The sequence below is a fragment of the Telopea speciosissima genome, chromosome 2, assembly GCF_018873765.1.
Source record: "Telopea speciosissima isolate NSW1024214 ecotype Mountain lineage chromosome 2, Tspe_v1, whole genome shotgun sequence".
Lineage (NCBI taxonomy): Eukaryota > Viridiplantae > Streptophyta > Magnoliopsida > Proteales > Proteaceae > Telopea > Telopea speciosissima.
In genome coordinates this window covers 27,720,987-27,744,841 of record NC_057917.1, presented here as the reverse complement: position 1 = coordinate 27,744,841, position 23,855 = coordinate 27,720,987, and the positions used below count along the sequence as shown (strand labels likewise).

General features: G+C 45.8%; 1 long non-coding RNA gene and 1 pseudogene across 1 annotated transcript; one reads left to right on the top strand and one right to left on the bottom strand.

The window, feature by feature from the left end:
• Positions 1–1,324: 1,324 nt before the first annotated feature.
• On the bottom strand, positions 1,325–19,473 carry LOC122650610 (annotated as a pseudogene).
• Positions 19,474–22,337: 2,864 nt separating this feature from the next.
• Positions 22,338–23,647, top strand: LOC122649589. Its single transcript, XR_006331308.1, has 3 exons — positions 22,338–22,533; positions 22,949–23,075; positions 23,491–23,647. It is a non-coding gene; the product is annotated as an uncharacterized LOC122649589 (long non-coding RNA).
• Positions 23,648–23,855: the final 208 nt, after the last annotated feature.

The following is a 23,855-nucleotide window of genomic DNA, read 5'->3' as shown; positions in this document are numbered from 1 at the left end:
GGGCTACATTTCTCATGATATTACCTTCAGGACTCTAAATTTAGCTACAAATTGATGCATCTACTGAAAAAGGGTTTCTAAAGCATTGGCTCCCAACTCTAACTAAATATGCATCACTCCGTGAGTGTGTTGGTTGTGTATACAACAATGAGCAGCCCCATAGCCAAATCACATTTCTTAATTTTTGATTTTATGGTGTATGAATTGGGCAATGATATTGGATGATATTAGATGACATTTTTTGAGCTTACAATGAGTTGTGGAATATATATATATATATATATATGGAATTGGATTCTCCCATTGTCCTAGAGGACATTGTCCGGAATAAATGACTCATACTTATCAGTCCCTCCCTTTAAAATCGCATTTTACCTACCCGTAAATGGAAAAAGACGATTATAAACAGACAACCAATAATAGGGACTTACAATCAATATGCCCCCAACACGGCTCCAGAATGTTTATAACCACCCTTAACCAAGTGATAGGGATGTAATGAAATAAAAAAGAGAGATGCACAATAAGAACAAAGCCTATTATTTCAGGCAATGACTCTGATACCATACGAAAGATATTATCTCAGTGTGTGAAGTAGATCTATAGAAAGATATTATCAATTTTGGAATTTTATAATACTTGATATATAAACTTGAAACAAAGAACAGACTTAATACAAAGACTTGATTATAGATTTACAAGGAACATAGAACTTGAATACGAAAATTTACGCAGACTTGATGATACTTGCAAAATAATAATATAAAGAAAAGCTTGGATGGATAACTTGGTCGAACTGGAAGTGGCAAACTAGATAGTCTGGGTAGGGGATGAAGAACTTCTTCCTTACACAAGACTTACAAACTCAAAAGTGAAAGAAAACTGAAAGTTTCGGCCTTGAGATTTTAGATCTGAGTTCTCTATGCTCAAATCCGGTCTGCTTCGTCCAACAAAACGCCTCCCATTTATAGGCGAAAGGAGGCTCTGGTCACCTCGTGAAATCCGCTGGTAACTTTGTTTGAAACTGTGCAACTCATTGATTTACGGGAGGAATCTTGCAGGTTGTCAAATCTTATTCTTTTGAAATTTCTTGATTCACGGGAGGAATCTTTACAGGGAATCTTTGCAGGTTGTCAAATCCTGTGCTTTTGATTCAGCTTTTGAATTACGTGCAATGAAAATAATTAGTTTTTTCTGTTCATGAAAAGAAAATTGTTGGTCCAATAGGTGATCTTGGATTGGAATGTTCTAGGATCGCTTCGAGGCATTCCATGTGTCAAGGACACTATTTTCTTCATTGGTTTGATTTAAGGATTTTATCGTATTAGAGTGGGCCTAGTAGTTTAAATGCTTCAAGTTTAAACTGCTTCGTTTGAATCTCCATTAGTTTTTCACAACTGCTAGCATTTAAATGCTTCAAGTTTCTCAAGTTGGAGAGATCTGGTAATCTTTCCAAAGACAAGCACCCCCAAAGGTTCAAGGACTCCAAGGATTCCAATCTATCAAGGCCTTGAATCTCCATTAGTTTTTCACAACTACAAGCATTTAAATGCTTCAAGTTTCTCAAGTTGGAGAGATCTAGTAATCTTACCAAAGACGAGCACCCCTGAAGCTCCAAGGACTCCAAGGATTCCAATCTATCGAGGCATTGAATCTCCATTAGTTTTTCACACTTGGAAGCATTTAAACGCTTCAAGTTTCTCAAGTTGGAGAGATATGGTAATCTTTCCATAGACGAGCACCCCCAAAGGTCCAAGGACTCCAAGGATTCCAATCTATCGAGGCCTTGAATCTCCATTAGTTTTTCACACATGCAAGCATTTAAACGCTTCAAGTTTCTCAAGTTGGAGAGATCTTGTAATCTTTCCAAAGACGAGCACAAATGAAACTTCAAGGACTCCAAGGATTCCAATTTATCAAGGCCTTGAATCTCCATTAGTTTTGTACAGATGCAAGCATTTAAATGCTTCAAGTTTCTCAAGTTGGAGAGATCGGGTAATCTTTCCATATACAAACCCGTAAAAACCAAGGTTTCCAAGGAGTTCAGTCGCTCAAGGTCCTCAATCTCAGATAACATTGAGAAATGTTGGAGTCTTAATTCCTTCAGTTTTTTCAAGTTTGGACAGTTTCCCTATTTTAAATAATGATTCACAGTTTCCCATCGTCAACAACTCAAGGGAATCCAGTCCCTCAAGGCCCTCAATCTCAGATAACATTGAGCAATTCTTGGGATTAAATTCCTGCTTCGAGCAAGGAAAGGTTAGAAGCTGTCACGGGTAGGCTTTGAAAATCGTTTCCACCTAGTCTCAAGATTTTCAAAGAGGGTAGATTCCCCCATCCTTGACACAACAAAAGCTGGCATCAAAAGTCTCCAGTTTTTTCAAAAGACATATGGAATCAGGTAACTTGTCAAGTCCTTGGCATTGATGTAAGTTGAGATTTTTGATAGACCTCAACTCCCTGATGCCATATGGGAGATTCCTTAGTTTTGTGCAGTCCGTCATATTCAATGTGACTAGCTTCTCAAGGTAATTGAAAGATTCATCCGTTTCAGCCAGATTTTCACAGTTTTCAAGAATCAAGATCTCCAAGTGATGATTTGCTAGTTTTGGAGTCTTTTAACAGGTGTTGACACCCTGTCAGATTCAGAACTTTTAGATTCTTTGCCACCTGCATGCACAAAAACAAAAAAAAAACAATAACTTATCAGAGAATTTTTTTTAAAAGAAATTTATGATTGATTACGTAAAAAATAAAACAATTAAAAAAAAGAGAGAAATTTCTTAGAGACCTTAATGTGCTCCCAACCCCTCCAGTAACTTATAACAAAACTATATGACAGATCAAGAACAACCAGGTTCACTGGATGAAAATTCATTAGCGTAAATTCCAGAGGGCATCCTTTCCATCTCAACCATATAAGTTCCGAAAAAGAAAGAGCGGAGTCTGGAACAAAGTGTGCATAATCAACTTGGAGTAACTTAAGTTCTCACTCATTTTAGTAAATCCTTCGCTCTTCAAATAACATTGATTACTAGAACTACCTCCGAAGTCAATGCAAAGCCCTTCAACTTTATCCGTTCCCTAAAACAAAGAAATTTAAATAAGTACACAAAAAACTTTGACAAGTACGAAAAATTTCTCATGTTCACGGTGTTGAGTCAAATCTTGTGCTCTATGGATCACTTGTCAAACAATGGGCTTGGTGAGCCAACATTGTAAAGGACCCCAACCAATCTTATTCTGAGATTTTAACCCAAAATGAGCATGTTATATGAACCAATAATACTGCTTCAAAGGTCAAAAAAAAAAAAAAAAAAAAAAAAGCAAAATACCACTTGACTTTTTTTATTAGACAATGAAGGTCTCTGGCATTTTTTATAGTTGTTACTTTAAACAATGTTTTATTTATATGCTCATACTGAGCTGAAACTTCACCATTGAATAATAATGAGTGCATGATACTCTATAATGTGGATACCACCATGTCTACCACTACTGTGCGGCAACAAGTTCACCAACCTCTTATGACATTTCGGTTTAAAAAAAAAGAGAGACAATATTCATATATCAAATTTATGAAACCTTAAAGAATGAACATATATGTTATAGGTATTAGGACTATCAAACTTTCTGTCTTAATGGCAACTGCTTTCAGTGAAAATATATTGTTTGCTTATGCTTAAAAACATTAACAATAATTGGAAGCATAAAATAAGGTGTACTGACCATTTGTAGAGAACCTACCTTTTCTTTTTCCAATATATGAAAGGCTTCCTCATGAGACTACAACCTACTACGCCTACCGGGCACCTTCAGGTTTTCTCTATGAATGATTTCCTTTCCAAGATCTTTAAGTAGATCATGCATCTTTAGTTCATTATTTTCACCAATCTTCACCAAAGACCTTTGGCAGAGAACCTTAATTCCTTCGTTAGGGTAAAACTTACGTTGTGTCCATATCAAACATGCAATATTTTTATCCTTTCCATTGAAAAAGCATGCGATATCAAGAAATATTTCTTTCTCAAAATCCTTTAACCCATCATAACTTATTTTCAACTTTTCCAAAACTTCATCATCAAGAGATTGATTATGCAACATCTCCAGTGTTTCTTGCCATACTGATTTTTCCATGCCTAATAAAGATGAACCTATAACCTTAAGAGCCAAGGGAAGCCCTCCAGTTTTCTTAACTATGTCTTTTGAGAGATCTAGATACTCCTCTGGTGTTTGGTCCTTTTTGAAGGCACACCTGGGAAATAGTTGAAGAGATTGATTTGGATCCATTTCAGGGGTCTCATATTTCCCATCCACTTCATGATGAACAAAGATACTCTCATCTCTCGTTGTGATTATAATCCTACTTCCCGAACCAAGCCAATCACACTCCCCGACTATGCATCTAATTGAGATTTTTTATTTACATCATCAAGAACAATAAGAACTTTCTTACCACAAAGTCTTTCTTTGATCATTTTAATTCCTCTGCCTTCATTAGGGAAGTTGAATTTTGCTCCTTTCAATACATCATGGAGAAGTTGCTCTTGTAAACGGATAAGTGAGATAAGAGAAGTCTCTCGAACATTTTCAAGAAAACTACATCCTTCAAAGTGATGTGAAATTTCATTGTAGACAACCTTGGCGATAGTTGTCTTGCCAATCCCACCTAGCCCCCACACTCCCACGATCTTTACATCATCTGGTTTAATGTTTAATAAGTTTCTCACTTTTTCTACATGAGACTGGATTCCAAGTAGGTCATCGGAAACAATCAGCAAATCTTTTTCCAATTCACTGGAAACTGTTGCAACAACTAATTTTACTAATGCTTCTTCATTCCTGTCCAATTCAAATCAACAAGAAATAAGTAGTTGGAAAGAAGACAAATTATACAAAAAGAGAAAGGAACCATAAATGTAACACCCCGCATTTGTCACATGATTATTGTAATATTATTTTGGATGATTATAAGTATTTTATTACTCCTGTGAATATTTTATTATTATTATTTACATCACCATAGGAGTAGTTTGATGTTATTTAGCTTATTTCATATGAATTTGTTTGTATTATATTGTCATTTAGTATGCAATGGCATAATTGTAATTATTCTCACGGTCGGATGCATAGGCATTTGAATTATTTGATATGTTATATTTTGTTTTTATCATTTTATATTATTTTAATGTGAGATGTAATATTTTATAATTATAATGTCATGTGCATTATTTCATTATTATTCATGTTGTGATAGTTTGATATAATACATTAATGTATACATATAGTGTATAGTATATGGTTTCACTTTATGTCTTATACACTATGTGAATAGTACATCATATACATGTTTTATATAGTGTAAGTGGGGACTAATTTATTAAGATAACATGGAATTAGTGGAGGCTATGTGGTAGCATCATGTATGAGATTATAACTGGTGGCATTTTTTAAGGCCAGCCACCTTGCAACTCTTAATGAGGTGTCAAGAGTTCTAATAATTAAGTTTTAATGTGGCTTTGACCATGCTAATGTTGGATATGTGTCCATCAAAATCGATTCAATCCGGTTCGACCCGGTTTATTATTAAACATTTTGTACATTTTTGTTTAATATGATCACACACGAAATAAACTTCTTGAGCAATGTATGTCCATGAGTTTCACTTTAAATTGGTAGTCACGACTAGGGTTTGGACTGGGCAACCCTTATCATATGGTTGTCGCATTGGGTATATCTAGACATGTTGATGTCTAGGTACGAATGCAAGTACACACATGAGTATGTATTGGCGAAGAATCTTATTTTATCGATTCCCTCATGTATTACTATCAGATGTAGATTTGGGATAGACATGTGTCACCAAGACCCTGTACCTGAGAGGGCCTTTTCACTGCATGACGTGAACATATTCTTTGGTTCACCAATGATTGCGGTTCAAGATAACTAAAGTCGGTGTTCTGGGAATGCGTAAATATTATGTGAGTGAAAGAGTCGCTCAGCATGGTCTCCATTGCTCGATTGAAGAACATCAATGGGAGTTAGTCTGTGGATGGTTGGATGAGAATCAGGATCATGTGCTGTTTTGTAAATGGTTTTGCAAAACATATTTTCTCATAAAATGATATATTATATTTATTATTTTGATTAAATTGTTTAATCGTGTTTTACGGATTCCGATCATGTACACAGACGCTCCGATACAGACATCTATCATGGAATGGGGTTTGGCAGTACTAGTGTACATGCCCCAGATTCCATGATGGTGATGTTGTTAGTGAAGGCCTGAAGGGTTAGTGCATAATTGTTATGCATAAGTATTTCTAGGATTTTCTAATTAATAATTAATTTGTTTAATCTTGAATGGGTTTGATGCAATATTTAATTATAGGTCCATTATAGATAAAAGTTTAATTATTTTATTTTCCTTTTAGATTCTGCTTCTTCACTAATTAAAAGTCCAATAGGGTTTTAAGTCAAATAGGAGAGAGAGTGTTAGACTCTCACTAGGAGTGTATTCTATTTAAACACACCACTAGGGGGCGCAAAACACTGAAGCCTGGACGAATTTTCTGCCCCCCCCCCCCACTCTGGAAAATTCACCCCTATCTCTCTCTCTCTCTCTCTCTCTCTCTCTCTTTTTCCTGTACCCGAAACAGAAAGAGTTATTCGTCTTAAAGAGCTTGTTGGCAATTTCTTTCAGAACCTTAGTTTTTTTCCTACCCGACTAGCCCGGCTACTGGAAGGATGAAAGGGCTTGCTTTAACAACGGTGGGAGTGAACTATCTTTTCAAGCCGCAAGAACGGAAAGATAAAGGGAATTAATAATACATGGGCCAAACCCCCCTATCCATTCAAGTCCGAATGGTTCCGTAGCCGCCCTCACAACCCCTATTTATTTAAGCTAACCCCTTATTATCATTTAAGGGTCTTCTCGTTCAACAGAACTCTCCTCTCTCTTCTCCCTTGCTTTCTTGCTCTCTTGAGTTGTGAGACTTGTTTGGGTTTTGGAAGCCCTATGTTTATGGATTGGATCTAGTTGTTTTTGGAGAAGAAATTCTGGTTTGGCTTAAAGATCTTCTATTGCATCAAGGAGATTCAAGTTGGGAATTTCTTGAAGAGCTCATTAGGGGAAGAACCATTATCTGGAGGAGGGGCAATACTTGAGGCCCTACATGTTAGCAGATCTTGATGTTTAGTTTATGCATTAAGGGTTATTAAACCCGAATCGATCTATTTTCCATTGCGCATTCGGGTAGAGGATGGATCTCTTTTTCCATGGGATAGAAAAGAGAAGTTTTTCTCTATTCTTGTTGATCCCATAATTTTTGTGGGACAAGAAAAGAGAGGGCTTAGCAAAAAATTTATACCAAATCCTAATTGGGTTACAATAAGGTTCCCATGGGCAACCATGGTGTGACCCAGATTTTCCAATACTTGTGAATCCAAGAGATGATCCCACTATTCCTAGAGCTAATCATGGTTAGTTGTTAGTTAAGGGATAAAAGAATGAATTAAATAAAGGCAGAAGATTTTTAGCATGGCCGAGCACATGCATGACCTGCATTAATTATTGTTAGATGGGCATTTATGCCCATTCAAATTGACCATAAAACCCCCCACACTCCTAGAATTGCTAAGAAGGGCAAAACGTTGGATTCCTGCTGGAGTTTTTGAGACTTAGAGAAAAGAAGAAGAAGAAGTTGGAAGAAGAGAACAAAGACGGGAGCTATCAATTTGATACATCCAATATTCACCGGGCCAATCAACGACCGCCACGTGTCACAGACGACCCGCTCCATAGCTAAGGGGAAGGGGTCCCAGCACCACTCGGGGGCGCGGCCACCACTCGGGCACGGCCCCGCATAGGGCGCGGCCTCACCCAGGCGCGGCCTCACCCAGGCGCGGCCTCACCCAAGTGCGGCCTCCTCACCCAGGAGCTGCCTCACCCAGGCGCGGCCTCCTCACCAGGGCGCGGCCTCACCCAGGAGCGGCCTCCTCACCCAGGCGCGGCCTCCTCACCCAGGCGCGGCCTCCTCACCAGGTCGCGGCCTCACCCAGGCGCGGCCTCCTCACCAGGGAGCGGCCTCACCTAGGCCGCGGCCTCCTCACCAGGGCGCGGCCTCACTCAGGCGCGGCCACCACTTGGGCGCGGCCTCACCTAGGCGCAGCCACACATCCAGGCGCAGCCTCACCCAGGCGCGGCCTGTACCCAGGCACAACATCATGGGCACGTGAGGTGGGGGCCACCTATCTACGATCCGATCGTATCGCTAAGACTCATGTCACTACCAGGACTCTAGACCGCCACTTAGAGGTCACGTCATCCAGACGGATTCAAGCACCAAGGACGTTATCACCACACGCAGGTATCTATCCACCAAGGATCCTGATGCCACCAGGACACTCCCTCCCACGGGGAGATGACCAATCAGGATAGAGCCCCGTTACCCCGGGGCCTCTATCCACTCAACGGCACAATCGTCAATCAAACGGGGACTCTCCACACCGCCATATGCTACTATAAAAGGCAAAGGTACACAACCCCATAGAGGACATCTAAACTCATACTGAATAATCACTATTCATCTATTTGCGCCAGGAGATCTAACTTTGGCATCGGAGAGCCCTAGGCCGGGACCACACCGGTTCTCTCTGATTGACCCCTTTGGTCCACTTGCAGGTGACGGCACTCGCAGGACCGCTCGATGATTTCTTGACGCAACAGATTGGCGCCGTCTGTGGGAACGACGCTAGCCATTATAGCTACTAGCTCGCTTCCATACTCATTCAATGGCACGAAGGAAGACTACTACCACCAACAACGGAGCAAGGAATGGATCACCACCCCCAGAGTGCTCTCGCCGCAGAGCCAACAACCAGGACCATGTCCCTCTGGAGGAGGAGATCCCCCTTAATGACCAGTTCGTGATCGTCGAGCCCAACAATGACGAGGCCGACGATGTGGTGGTGGAGGTGACACCTGACCCCAATGCTCCAGCCACTGTGGGTCAGATCAACGACCTGCAACGACAGATCCTCGATGAACAACGACTCTTTCGAGAATACCTGACGCAGCGTGCGACATCTCACCGTCGGAGGACTTCACCATCAGCAAGGGTGGAGTCCATACCTCAACAAGAGCCAAACCCTAGGAGATCATCTCCCAGGGGCACGAGATCAGAGAGACTTGCGCGACAGGCAACCCCCACTCCGCAGCGGGGGGAGCCTTCCCAACATCCCAGGAGAACAGGAGACCTCTCGCCACGGTCAGAACGTGGGAGGACGCCAACACCCAGGGCGAGGGTGTCTGGCCCGCAGAGATCAGTCCGGAGGTCTGTGTTCGACGGACGACTGGAAGAAGGTCACGTACCACGACGAAGCCGGACCTGCAGAGAAGAAAGCCCCTCACCTTCACGACAGGGTTCATCACGGCATGACCATTCACCATCCCGCCAACACTCAAGGCGGGAGGGGACATCCAGGAGAGAGCGTGAACGGGGTCGCAGCGAACGTCCGGCTAAGCGTGGGGGGCAAACACGGGACGAGGAGCTCGATCAAAGACTCCGCGACCTGGATGAGAAGCTGGAAGGGTTGAAGAAGCAGACCAAAGGTGAGACACATTCCATACCTGGACAACACCCCTTCTTGGCAGAGATCATGTCAGCCACACTACCTTCCAGGTTTCGACTACCCACCTTTGAACTCTACAGTGGTACCACTGACCCTAATGACCACATCAACTACTTTAATGGCATGATGGGGGGTCGGACGTGGTATCCTGTCAGGCATTCCCTGCGTCCCTCAAGGGAGCAGCCACATCATGGTTCTCCAGGCTACGATCGAGATCTATATGCTCGTTCGCAGAGCTATGCGAACAGTTCGTCACCCGTTTCCAAAGCAGCGTCAAGCAGAAGAACACCACCGTCAATCTACTAAACGTGGTACAGAACCCTGGGGAATCTCTCAGGGAATACGTTACCAGGTTCACCAAGGAGTCCCTGGAGGTTCGAGACTTGGATGACCAGACACAGCATGCAGCCCTAGCAGGAGGTATTAGGGACCTGGACTTGATCAAGGACCTGGCACGTCATGAGACCAAGACTATGAAAGAGCTCCTGGAGCGGTGCAACGAGTTTGCAAATATGGCCGAGGTACTACAAGCTAGAACAAAAATAATCGAGGCCAAGCCACAGGACAACAAGAGGTCAGCACCTGATGACCGCAACGAGGGTAAGAGGTCGAGGACAGAGCGCCGACAAGAGAAGAGCGACCGCCCATCTAGGAGGACAGACCGCCGCCCAGAGAGAAGCGAGAGGGCAAGCACCCCTGAGTTCACACCACTGAACACCACCAGGTCCTAGATACTCATGCAGATCCAGGACCGTGACCTACTCCATTGGCCACGACCCATGCTAGCAGCGCCAGAGAAGCGAAACCCTAACAAATATTGTCTCTTCCACAAAGAGAATGGGCACGACACAGAGGAGTGCTATCAATTGAAGAGAGAGATAGAACAACTGGTAAGAGCAGGAAGCTTGAACAAGTATGTGAAGGGGAGACGTGACAACCGCTCAGGCCAAGGAGATAGAGGTCGCGACGGAGACAGAGTGGAGCCGAGACGAGAAGAAAGAAGAATAGATCGAGAGAGAGACCGCCCAGAAGAGCGGAGAGATGCCACAGAACCTAGTGGCACCAAGGGACCTCCTATCCTCATCATACTTGGAGGACCAGGGCAAGAGTCCACCAGAAAAGCTAAAGCTCATGCCAGGTTCGTGGGAGTGGCAGAGAAGCCCAGCAAGATAGCCAAGACTGAGGCGGTGATCTCCTTCTCGGATGAAGACTTGGAAGGACTAAACTACCCGCATGAAGATGCCCTGGTAGTACAGGTGGAGGTAGCCAATTGACCTATACACAGGGTACTGATAGACACAGGGGCGTCCGTTGACGTACTCTCCTTGGACGCCTATCGACAGTTCGGGTTCGGGGACGATCAGCTCAAACCAGAGCCCACTTATCTCCATGGATTCTCAGGGGCCACCGCCTCCATCAGAGGTACCATAGAGCTACCCGTCACCTTCGTGGTACACCCTCAACAAGTAACCATCATGGTAAATTTCATGGTAGTCAAGTCCGTGGTGTCCTTCAACGGCCTCTTAGGCGACCATCACTGACACCCTTAGAGGAGTCATATCACCACTTCACCTGAAGATGAAGTTCCCCACCGAGAATGGGGTAGGCGAAGTCCGAGGAGATCAGAAGAAAGCAAGGGAGTGCTACGCCACCTTCATGAAAAATGGCAACACCCGTGGAATGGCACTCTGCCTAGAGAGCATGGTCAGTGACCAGAGAGATGAACTGACAGAGAGAAGGGGAAGGCCAGTGGAAGACCTCATCCCATGGCCCCTCAGCCAGGATGACCCCTCCAAGGTCGTTCAGGTCGGCTCGCTGCTAAGCAAGGAACAGAAAGAAGGGCTTGGACACCTCCTCCAAGCGAACATGGATGTCTTCGCATGGTCGACCTCCGACATGCCAGGAATACCACGTTCCATAGCGGAACACCGACTACATGTCGACCCAACCAGGAAGCCCGTTCAGCAGAAGCGGCGTAACTTCGCCCTTGACCGACAAGCAGCAATCAAGGAGGAGGTCGAGAAGTTAAGCCGATCGGGGTTCATCGAAAGGAGAAGTTCCCAACCTGGCTCGCCAACGTGGTCATGGTACCAAAGCCAAGTGGGAAGTGGAGGATGTGTGTCGACTACACCGACCTGAACAAGGCATGCCCAAAAGATGAGTATCCACTGCCCCGGATCGACCTACTGATCGACGCCACCGTCGGCCATGAGGTGCTGAGTTTCATGGACGCCTACTCTGGATACAACCAGATCCTCATGTATGAGGATGATGAGTCTTACACCGCATTCCGGACGGACAAAGAGAACTACTGCTACAACGTCATGCCGTTCGGGTTAAAGAATGTAGGGGCCACCTACCAGAGAATGGTCAACAAGATGTTCGAGGAGCAGATCGGGCGCAACATGGAGGTATATGTGGATGACATGCTCGTGAAAAGCGTCCACACCAACCAACACCTGACCGACCTAGAGGAAGCATTCACAGTGCTGAGGAGGAACCAGATGAAGCTAAACCCTGCAAAGTGCGCCTTCGGTGTAACGTCAGGAAAATTCCTAGGGTTCATGGTCTCAGTCCGTGGAATAGAAGCCAACACATCCAAGATCAATGCCATCCAAGAGATGGCACCTCCTCGAACGGTCAGGGAAGTGCAGAGGTTGAATGGAAGGGTTGCCGCCCTTTCCAGGTTCGTGTCACGATCAGGTGATAAGTGCTTACCATTCTTCAAAACATTGAAAAACCTCCGAAGCCCTAAGGACTTCACATGGACGGAAGAGTGCCAAAAGGCGTTCAAAGAATTGAAGGAGTACCTAGAGAGCCCACCCCTGCTTGGGCGACCGGAACCTAACGAAGAGTTGCAGCTCTACCTGCCGCCACCCTGTCGCGGTCGGCGCAGATCTGAAGGAAGAAGACAAAGTCCAGAGGCCCATCTACTACGTCAGCCATGTCCCGATCGATGCAGAGACCAGGTACACTAGGATCGAGAAGGTAGCCTATGCATTGGTAATGGCAGCCAGGAAGCTACGACCATACTTCCAAGCCCATACCATCACAGTCCTCACAGACCTACCCTTGAAGAAGATATTGTACAAGCCGGACGTCTCCGGACGATTGATAGCATGGGCGGTGGAGTTAAGTGAGCATGACATCAGGTTCCAACCAAGGATAGCCATCAAAGGCCAGGCTCTTGCAGATTTCATTGCAGAGTGTACCCAGTCTGAGATCGAGTCACAAACAGGGGAGCCCGAAGAGAAGGATCACGGATCGTGGGACATGTTCGTGGACGGGTCGAGCAATGCGGCAGGAAGCGGCGCTGGGCTCATATTAACCAGCCCCGAGGGATTTCGAATCCAATATGCTCTCCGGTTCACCTTCCAAGCATCCAATAATGAAGTAGAGTACGAGGCATTACTAGCTGGACTCCGGGTGGCCAAAGCCATCCAAGTCACACACCTATCCGCCCGGAGTGACTCCCAGCTCGTGGTGAATCAGGTGAATGGAGAGTATGAGGCAAAAGATGAGAGGATGGCATCATACCTAGCACGCACTCAAGCATTGATCGAGGGTTTCGAGAAGTTTGAGATGGTTCGAGTTCCCAGGGAGGAGAACGCCACCGCTGACGCCCTATCCAGGCTCGCCAATGAGGAACTCCGAAATTTGGCTAGCGCAGTCTATGTTGAGATCCTGCATGAGCCAACGTATAAGGAAAAGCAGGTTAACAAGATCACGGAGGGACCTAGCTGGATGGACCCTCTACTCAACTACCTCCAGAACGATGTCTTACCAGAAGACAAGGCCGAAGCAAGGAAGATCAAGATGAGAGCTGCAAAGTACACCGTCCTAGATGGGGTACTGTACAAGCGGGGGGGAACAGCACCACTACTCCGGTGCCTAAGACCCAAGGGGGCAGAGTACGCCCTAGCTGAAGTCCATGAGGGGATATGTGGAAGCCACATGGGGGGACGAGCCCTAGCCTACAAAATCCTCCGCCAGGGACTATACTGGCCACGAATGCAAGAGGAGGCCATCCAATATGCCAAGAAGTGCGAGCAATGTCAGTTGTTCACCCCAGTACCCCATCTACCCACCACCAAGCTGACATCAATCCTCAACCCCATACCTTTTGCCATGTGGGGACTAGACATCTTAGGCAACTTAACCGCAGCACCAGGAAACAGAAAGTACCTGGTCGTCGCGATCGACTACTTCACCAAGTGGGTTGAAGCTAAACCCTTGGCCAAGATAACGAGACAGAGATGGAGAAGTTCGTCGCGACCGTCATCTACAGTTCGGGTACCACGGATCCTCGTCTCGGACAATGGAAAACAATTCAACAACCCTAAATTCCAAGCATTCTCACAGCTACAACATCGACTATCGGCTGTGTCGGTAGCATACCCACGAGTGCCAATGGTCGTGTGGAGGTCACCAATGAAATGCTCCTGGAAGGAGTCAAGAAAAGGCTAGAAGGAGCCAAAGGCAAGTGGGTAGAAGAGCTACAAGCGTCCTGTGGGCATACCGAACTACAGTACGGACGCCCACAGGAGAGAGCCCATTCCGCCTAGCATATGGCACTGAAGCATTGGTGCCGGTAGAGGTCTGCGCTATGTCCCATAGGGTTCTGCACTTCAATGAACGCACCTATGTCGACGGACTGCGGGCGAACCTAGACTTTATAGATGAGGTCCGCGAAAGAGCACTACTAAGGAACGTCGCCTACCAGCAACGTACTGCCAGGTACTATAATGCCAGGGTCAAGGAAAGGCTATTCCACCAGGGAGATTTAGTACTACGGAGGGCAAGTGCATCACAGCCACAAAAGGCAGGGAAGCTGTCACCCAACTGGGAAGGACCCTACATAGTCTCCAAGCAGATACGCCCAGGGACCTACCGCTTGAAGACTCCAGGGGGCAAGAAGGTAGACCGTACCTGGAACTCACTATACTTGAAGAAGTACTATCAGCAGAAGTAACAACAGCGGAGTTTGGCACCACCAACAGTAGCAGTAGATGGCATTACAGTTTCAAAGATGAATTGAAAAAAATTCGGGAATACTCGGCTTCTTCTACTACTCAACTGAGGCTTCGTGCCTAAGGCGATATGCCAACACTGAGGCTTCGTGCCTAAGGCGATATGCCAACATCGAGGCTTCGTGCCTAAGGCGATATGCCAACACTGAGGCTTCGTGCCTAAGGCGATATGCCAACATCGAGGCTTCGTGCCTAAGGCGATATGCCAACATTGAGGCTTTATGCCTAAGGCGATATGCCAACACTGAGGCTTCGTGCCTAAGGCAACATGCCAACATTGAGGCTTTATGCCTAAGGCGATATGTCAACACTGAGGCTTCGTGCCTAAGGCGATATGCCAACACTGAGGCTTCGTGCCTAAGGCGATATGCCAACATCGAGGCTTCGTGCCTAAGGCGATATGCCAACACTGAGGCTTCGTGCCTAAGGCAATATGCCAACATTGAGGCTTTATGCCTAAGGCGACATGCCAACATTGAGGCTTCATGCCTAAGGCGACATGCCAACACCGAGGCTTCAAGCCTAAGGCAACATGCCAACACTGAGGCTTCATGCCTAAGGCGCCATGCCACCATTGAGGCTCTACGCCTAAGGCGTTAACTATCAAGGGTCAGAGAGCATCAACGCGCAAATAATCACCAAGAGACAAGGACAAAAGGGGAACGAACTACTTACTCGAGAAAGCAATCTCCCCGAAGCTGGCAAGAAAAATGAAAAGAATGCCACCTGCGAAATATAAATAGCAGATCCATCACATACAAGAGGAAGAACAGGGAAGAAGAGCGAGGGTCCATCACACCCACGCCACGGCCACCATAGGCGGGGCATCACCAGCAAGGCGCAGCCACACCTAGGCGCGGCCAGCTGGGCGCGGCCACACCCGCAAGGCGCGGGCCACACCAAAGCGCGGCCATACTCAGGCGCGGCCACCCCTGCGCGGCCACATCTGCAGGGCGCAGCCTCACCGCGGCCACACCCGCGGGCGCAGCCTAACCGCGGCCACACCCGCAGGCGCTGCCTCACCGCGGCTACACCCGCAGGGCGCGGCCTCACCGCGGCCACACCAGCAGGCGCGGCCTCACCGCGGCTACATCCGCAGGGCGCTGCCTCACCGCGGCCACAGCAGCAGGCGCGGCCTCACCGAGACCGAGGAGACACCATACAAAAAAAAAAAAAAAAAGGTGGGGATCGATTTACCTCAGAAAAAAGGTGACCGCGCGGAAGGGCAAGCACACGGCGATGACGTAGCCACACCACGAGGTACAATCAAGGGATAGAGGTCACAAGAGGCAAGGCACTCAAGCCAAGCACCACTCAAGCCTTCCAAGCAAACCAAGGCACCAAGATAACACAACCCCAACACAAGGACCCAAAATCAAGCAAAATGGATACTAGTGGAGGTGACCCAAAAACAAGCACATGGTGGGCACCAAAGAGAAGACAAAAGACAAAAAGGGGGAATCAAAGGAGAGCAAAAGGGGAGACAAAAAGTAAGAAAGAGAAATGAGAAGTGAAAGAAGAAGGGAGAGGAAGGAACATATACCTACAAAAAACAAAAAGAAAAAGTGTAGGAGGTAAGGTTTGAACCCCCAACCTCTCCTACCTCATTAGTGGATTTACAGGCAAACCCCACAGGAAAGTCTATTCGCAGCGGACCCCTCATTATGCAAAGACACCTACTCTCTTGGACATCCTATCCCAAGAGAGTGGGGGGCAAATGATACATCCAATATTCACCGGGCCAATCAACGACCGCCACGTGTCACAGACGACCCGCTCCATAGCTAAGGGGAACGAACTGGGGTCCCAGCACCACTCGGGGGCGTGGCCACCACTCGGGCACGGCCCCGCATAGGGCGCGGCCTCCTCACCCAGGAGCGGCCTCACCCAGGCGCGGCCTCCTCACCAGGGCGCGGCCTCACCCAGGCGCGGCCTCCTCACCCAGGCGCGGCCTCACCCAAGTGCGGCCTCCTCACCCAGGCGCGGCCTCCTCACCCAGGCGCGGCCTCCTCACCAGGGCGCGGCCTCACCCAGGAGCGGCCTCCTCACCCAGGCGCGGCCTCCTCACCAGGGAGCGGCCTCACCCAGACCGCGGCCTCCTCACCCAAGCTCTGCCTCCTCACCCAGGCGCGGCCTCCTCACCAGGGCGCGGCCTCACCCAGGCGCGGCCTCCTCACCCAAGCGCGGCCTCACCCAGGCCCGGCCTCCTCACCAGGGAGCGGCCTCACCCAGGCCGCGGCCTCCTCACCAGGGCACGGCCTCACTCAGGCGCCGCCACCACTTGGGCGCGGCCTCACCTAGGCGCAGCCACACATCCAGGCGCAGCCTCACCCAGGCGCGGCCTGTACCCAGGCACAACATCGTGGGCACGTGAGGTGGGGGCCACCTATCTACGATCCGATCGTATCGCTAAGACTCATGTCACTACCAGGACTCTAGACCGCCGCTTAGAGGTCACGTCATCCAGACGGATTCAAGCACCAAGGACGTTATCACCACACGCAGGTATCTATCCACCAAGGATCCTGATGCCACCAGGACACTCCCTCCCACGGGGAGATGACCAATCAGGATAGAGCCCCGTTACCCCAGGGCCTCTATCCACTCAACGGCACAATCGTCAATCAAACGGGGACTCTCCACACCGCCATATGCTACTATAAAAGGCAAAGGTACACAACCCCATAGAGGACATCTAAACTCATACTGAATAATCACTATTCATCTGTTTGCGCGAGGAGATCTAACTTTGGCATCGGAGAGCCCTAGGCCTGGACCACACCGGTTCTCTCTGATTAACCCCTTTGGTCCACTTGCAGGTGACGGCACTCGCAGGACCGCTCGACGATTTCTTGACGCAACACAATTGAATGTGGAATTGAGTGGCTGTGTGCAAATAGTGGCTGAAATCATAGAGAAAAGAAGAGGGAATTGATGCTGGATTTTCAATTGAAAGATGAATTGAGAGATTATCAGGCTACTTCAGAAATTGAATATGGAAATTGAAGTTCTATGAACCGAGAACTGGATTACTAAGGTGAGTGAGTGATAGATTTCAATTTTGTGTTTGGATTTAAAGTATTTATGTTATATGATGGAGCTGTGAAGTCATGTGAAACTGGAAATTTGAGATTTAGTTGTTGCTACATTTTTTTGGGAAAATTATGCGTACACCCATTGTATTTTGCTTTAAATGCAAATCGACCTAAGGTTTCAAAAAATGAACGAGTACACCTCCTATACTTTCAAAACCATGCTAAACTAATAGTCTGTTAGCAAGTAAACGTTAAGTGATGACATGGTTTTAAACCGGACATAAAATGACTAATTTACCCTTAGATACCCACTAACCTAAGGAGTGAGTATCTAAGGGTAAAATAATCATTTCATGTCCAGTTTAAAGCCACGTTATCACTTAATGTTTACTTGTTAACGGGCTGTTAGTTTAGTATGGTTTTGAAAGTACAGGGGATATACTCGTTCATTTTTTGAAACTTTGAGTCAATTTGGATTTAAGGCAAAGTACAGGGGTGTATGTGTAATTTTGTTTTCCAGCAGAATACTACCATGATTTATTTGGAAAAAGTGCCAACAGAGAGCAGAAAGTAGAAGAGGAAGAGGGGGGGGATTAGCCACCATACATTGGAAAGAAATAGGTTTGAAGCCTAACAGCAAGTTGGTGAGCGTCAACACATTTAATTTGCGAGGAACAAATTTGAAAAGAACAAAAGAGAACTAGGGCAATAAAGGCCTAACATCATCTAAAATGACATATGTAGCCCAATCTACAGTAGAAGACGCTCTCGATAAGAGGGAAGATATAATAGCTTGGCAATCTGAGAGAAAAATGATAGGCTGTAGCTTCATGCGACTAGCAAGAAGAACACCATCTCTAAGGGCTTCGGCGTCCATAGCAAGAAGAAAACCCAACGCTAAAAGAGCTTTGGCCAGGAATAAAATGACCCATGCTAATTTGTAAAACAACTCCATGCCCGCCAATACGGCGAACGGATGACCAAGCTCCATGTAAAGATAAAACTACTTGAGAGGGACTAAGGATTAATTTATTGTGTTAAATAGACAGTTTGTCAGCCACGGCTATGCAAACTTGGATTTCCAGACTAACAAAGATGACAAAAAGTAAATACTCAATATTCATCCCTTCCAATCTACTGCTAATCCATTTTCACAATCCTAATATACGCCCTAGGGAAAAATGTTCCAAAAACATAAGAGGTTAATCCAATATTCTTATTTCATTTTCCTTTCTATGAATGCTTTTACTATCCTTACTTGTTTGTTTGTCAGGTAGCATAAATTTGTAAGGACAAATCCTTACTCAACCATACCCTGCTCGAATCGGGAATTGAATATTAAGAAGAAAAAAAAAAATTGCATAGGGAGTGTTGGATTTACCCTCCATCTATGTCCTTCAAAACCCATCCCTTCAATCCCCCAACCTCTGTAAGAGCCTTTTTCCACTCGTCAATGATTTTCTAATCGAAACGTTTGTTGTGTTCCTGAAGAGCATCCGCGTAGCTCCCAGCATGGTGACGGACGTCCGGGGGATCAACATCGTAGAAGATGGGCAGGACAAGTTGATTCATGGTTTTCCTGCATTCAACAATCTTGACGAGCTCGTTGAGGCACCATTTGCTCGACGCATAGTTCTTGGAGAAGATGGGGATCGAGATTCTGGACTTCTGGATCACAGAGAGTAGCTCTGGGCGGATCTCCTCCCCAATGCGGAGTTGAACGTCGTCCATGAAAGTGTGATTTCCAGCGGCATCTAGGGCATTGTAGAGGTCGCCGGTAAAGATGCTGATAAGACTATCTATTCCCCTGAAGTTCAGGAATACTTCATAACTCCAAACAGTTATGACACAGATCGGGCTGCCATTGAGAAGTAGTCTTATCGGGACTCTGAAAGACGAAAGTTTCTTTGGTTCTAAGCAAAATCTTCACTCTTCGATTGCAGAGCCTAATTAAGCAACAATCCAATTTGTTATTTCTCCAGAGCACATCCAACGCTGGCATGATACACACCTTAGCACACATCGTGATGCACGCAGGGGGTGAGGATCTGTTTCTTGTCAAGTTCAATTCATTGTTATGTGCAATAGTCCCACATCGGTCCCATAAGGGATTGGATGTGGGCATATATGATTTTGGGTTCCCTCCCCTTGTAGACCGGTTTATGAGGGTGAGTTCTTCCAATCGTAACATTGGTGCTTTCATTGACCCGTCCTTTGCGGTTGGCTACTCGGGAGGGGCGACCTGGTGCCAAAGTGCGAGCCACTAGGAAAGGGCTAACTGCCACCGGGAAAGTGTCCTGGAGCAGAGTGGAGCCGCCTAGAAAGGGCTACCTAATCCGGAGTGGGCCGACGAGGACGTCGGCAGTTAAAGGGTGAGGTAATGTTATGTGCAATAGTCCCACATCGGTCCCATAAGGGATTGGATGTGGGCATATGTGATATTGGGTTCCCTCCCCTTGTAGACTAGTTTATGAGGGTGAGTTCTTCCAATCGTAACATTCCAAGTTGCAGTGCACTTCTTGAGCTACAGAATAAATAGCAGCAAAGGAACAGGTATTCCTGCTCCGGCAGAAGCTCGAGTGAGGTGGCGGCTCCGGTGGCGGTCGAGGTTTCCGGTTCTTGAGGTCTCGGTCGCCAGGATCCCACGATCTACGCACAAGAGCAAGATCTCGCTGGCTTCCAAGATCTTGATCGCCAAGGCTCCATGACCTCCATGGTTGAACCGGGAAGGAGGGGAAAACAGAGGTGATGGAACACCAACTCGGCCCTGTTGTTCCGCAATCGATCACCAGTGTGATAGCTGCACTCTGTCGTCAACAAACGCGTGCCACCTTTGCCGTCACTCTGACTTCCATTTTTCCTCGATCGAACACCATACTGGCCCTAATCAGTGGATTGGGGTCTTCACCATCGGAATCCCATGACCTCCAAAGCAAGAAAGGGAAGAGAGGGATACAAACAGGGGAGGGAGTCTTACGCTCAGATTGGTGAAGATGTTGAGGAGTGAGTGGAGATGTGGTTGAGAAGACAGTGGTGTTTCTAGCTTGGAATAAATCAGAGTCTCCACACGATCGAACTGTAGCGGAACGCTATTGGAATTCTTCAACAACACGGCATCGTATCCTATAGAAATGGTGAAATTAGAGAGTACTCCGGCTAACACTGGCACTGGAAACACCAGATCTGGCTGCTCATCGTCTTTCTATTGGAGCCTCGAAGGCGCTGATGCAACAATCTTTGAAGCCACTATCTCTAATGCAATTGGAGTCGCTGCACTGGAATCGGCTTCTTGCTCCACAGATTTAGGGTTTGCCATGGAGTTGGAATTTTCTTCATCGATTGATTCCCGTATCAAACGCTGAAGTTCCTTTGATTGCTCATTGATCGCCGCAGAACTCAAATGCAAATCTGCTATGTTGCTTTGCATTTTGAAGCAGGTCCTCTTGCAATCGAGCAACAAGGCACGAATATCCTTCAATTCCTGAGAAAGGCTGAACAATGGGCTGAGGCGGAGTCCGTCGGCCATGATTGGTTGCCAATTTCTCTCAACGAAAGCACCAATGATACGAACTCGTATCGGTCTGGAATGGAATTGGCTGTAATGGAAGGGATAATGCCACTTCGAGGGGGCAACCTCCTAGAAACAGGGGAAGGAGAAGAAGAAGATAGATAGGGAAAGAGATTTTGATTAATTCTTCGATACCTTTACATGACTCTTATTCCTCAATTTATAACAACCATTATCCTCTAATTATGCAACTGCCCCTAACAGACTAACCCAATACAGATTACCCATCTATCCCTAATAGGCTAACCCAACACAATAATCCATCTATCTATGATCATAACATTCACCAATGTCGGTGATATGCATGTCGTCTCCCAGCCCCGGGTGTATCGCAGGAACTTACTTGCTAATAAAATCATGGAATCCGAATGTTCTGGCTGAGAAGGTGCTTTTCGTGTTTCCTGTCTCTTGGGTTCAGGTGAGAAGTTGTCTCTTGGGTTGGGCAAACATCCTCCACTTAAGGATGTCAACGGATTTTTGAAAATTCGTATTCCATCCGCGTTTATATCGATTTAGGAGAATTCGAATCCGTTATGAAATTACGAATATGAGAATCCTCTTATTTGATCGATTATTATCCAATTTGTTTAGTAATCTTACGATAATAAAGTGTTTGAAATATATCTTTGTATCTGTTTTTTCGATTAAGTTTTTTTTTTTTTTTTAGTAATTTTATAACTTAAGATAATATGATTCTTTTTCTAGATTTCCTATTAGTTTTTTATTGGTCCATTGGCCGTAGTGGTAATGGGTTGTCATTGTTGGCAACCAAGTGCAAACATGTTCGTAGGTGTTTTTGGGAGGTTTTGGAAGTGTTCAGGGACATTTTAGTCCTTTTGCATCAATCAGGAGCAATATGGTAATTCGGAGAGAAAAATTGGGTGGTGGGCCCCACACATTATGGACCTCACAAAGGGTGCCTAACCTGGCTGAGGTGGCAGCCAAGTGAACAAGTAGTGAAATGGTTTAGGTGATGTGGTCTAGTAAAGGTGTAGGCAAAAGAAGAAAACAATTGGAGCATTTGCTACACTTTTGAAGTCCATAGCTTAAATGATTCCAATCTATCGAGGCCTTGAATCTCCATTAGTTTCTTGCACCAGCTAGCATTAAAATACTTCAAGTTTCTCAAGTTGGAGAGATCTGGTAATCTTTTCATAGACCGGCACCCCATAAAATCCAAGGTCTCCAAGGAGTCCAATCGATCGAGGCCTTGAATCTCCGTTAGTTTCTCGCACCCGCTAGCTTCTAAACACTTCAAGTTTCTCAAGTTAGAGAGATCTGGTAATTTTTCCATTAATGGACAAGTACGCAGGTTCAGTAGTTCCAAAGGTGTCAAGTTCTCGAGGCCTACAATCCGACATAAATTATTACAACTCAGGATTTCTAATTCCCTTAGCTTTTCCAAGTCAGACAGTTCCGATATTTGTATTAATGATGCACAGCTATTTATTCTCAACAGCTCCAGGAAATCCAATCCCACAAGGCCCTCAATCTCGACTATATTTGGGCAGCACTCCATTACTACTAACCTTAAGTATTTTAAGAAAGACAATTTTGGCATTTTATGTAATTCCATGTTATTCCGTATTGTCAATCTCTCCAGGGAGTCTAGTCCCTCAAACCCCACAATTGTTGATAACATTGGGTTGTCCATGACACTTAATTCCTTCAGTTTTCTTAAGCTGGATAGTTTCCCAATTTTCCTTAATGATTTACAATTTTCCATCATCAACAGCTCCAGGGAGTCCAGTCCCTCAAGGCCCTCAATCTCAGATAACATTGAATAATCCTTGAGTCTTAATTCCTTCAGTTTTTTTAAGTCAGATATTTTCCCCATTTTCCATAATGATCCACAGTCCTTTATTGTCAACAGCTCCAGGGAATCCAATCCCACAAGTCCAACAATCACGAGTAAGCTCTTGCAGCTCTCCATTTCTAATACCCAAAGTTTTTTCATGTCAGACAATTTTGGTATTTTCCATAATGATCTGCAGTCCTTTATTGTCAACAGCTCCAGGGAATCCGATCCCATAAGTCCCTCAATCTTGAGCAAGTTCTCGCAGCTCTCCATTTCTAATATCCGAAGTTTTTTCAAGTCAGATAATTTTGGAATTTTTCTTAATTGTGTGCACCCCTTTATTGTCAATAGCTCTAGAGAGTTCAGTTCCTCAAGGCACTCAATCTCGTATAACATTGAGTAATCCATGACTATTAATTCCTTTAGTTTTCTCAAGCCGGATATTTTCCCAATTTTTCTTAATGATCTGCAGTTCTTCATCATAAACAGCTCTAGGGAGTCCAACCTTTCGATGCCTTCAATCTCTGCTAAGCTCTGACAATTATCAAGATTTAATCTCTTTAAATTTCTCAACCCTACCAATGCTGGTATCTCCACCAGATTCTCTCAGTCGTCAAGGCACAGTACCTCTAAGTTTGTCAGGTTTGAAAGCCTTGGGAGTGATTTCAAAGATCTGCATCTCAGAGCATTAAAATATTTCAAACTAGAAGGAAGTTCTGGGAGTGATTCTAGTTCGTTGCAGAACCGTAAATCAAGTGTTTGGAGCACAGGAAGGCTAGAAACTGCCACGG